Here is a 636-nt window from a genome sequence, read left to right as displayed (position 1 = left end):
AGCATAGGGCCAAGTTGTAAAGCCCAGTCTGACCTCTTCCTTTCACATGCAGCTGGTGTCACAGCTGAAGGTGACATTAGAGTTCTGGGAATACCACCAGGAGGTATTCAAAGAAGAGTATTAAAACCCTGAGAAAATTATGTGTATGTATCCCATTGCCTGTTTTGAGGGACAAAATCATGAGTGTACTTTAAAAGTCAATGTAAAGTTAGAATGATTACGTTTCATGCATATAAGTAGCAATATTTTATTAGTAAGACAAAGATACATCTCATTAGTTGTTAATTCTTTGAGAAAACAGAGGCACTCATTGGCTGGGGTAGTCAATGACCCTACTTCTTTCTAGAGACTTGGCAACACATACAAATCATAAAAACGATAAATTCTGACCCAGTGACACCACTTATAAGAATTATTTGAGGAGATAAGTAAAAATGACAAACGTGCTACATGTATAAAGATATTTGAAGATTGTTTTAATCACGAAAAGCTAAAACAATGTCCAATGACAAAGGAGCTATTAAGAATATTATGCTTTATTATGGATACAATATTGGGTAGCTATTAAAATAACTCACCTCTTAGTCAGCTCAGGATGCTATCACAAAATACCATAGACTGGGGGCCTTAAATGAC

The 636-nt window shown here is 35.7% G+C and overlaps 1 long non-coding RNA gene across 1 annotated transcript in view; it reads right to left on the bottom strand.

The window, feature by feature from the left end:
* Positions 1 to 455: 455 nt before the first annotated feature.
* Positions 456 to 636, bottom strand: part of LOC111740917 — a 5,690-nt gene continuing 5,509 nt past the window's right edge. The window contains exon 3 of the long non-coding RNA XR_002780804.1: positions 456 to 626. This is a non-coding gene — a long non-coding RNA (uncharacterized LOC111740917). The remainder of the gene's footprint in view (positions 627 to 636) is intronic.

Source organism: Pteropus vampyrus, unplaced genomic scaffold (genome assembly GCF_000151845.1).
Source record: "Pteropus vampyrus isolate Shadow unplaced genomic scaffold, Pvam_2.0 Scaffold3, whole genome shotgun sequence".
NCBI lineage: Eukaryota > Metazoa > Chordata > Mammalia > Chiroptera > Pteropodidae > Pteropus > Pteropus vampyrus.
The sequence above is the reverse complement of the archived record's forward strand: the minus strand, read 5'-3'. Positions and strand labels throughout refer to the sequence as shown.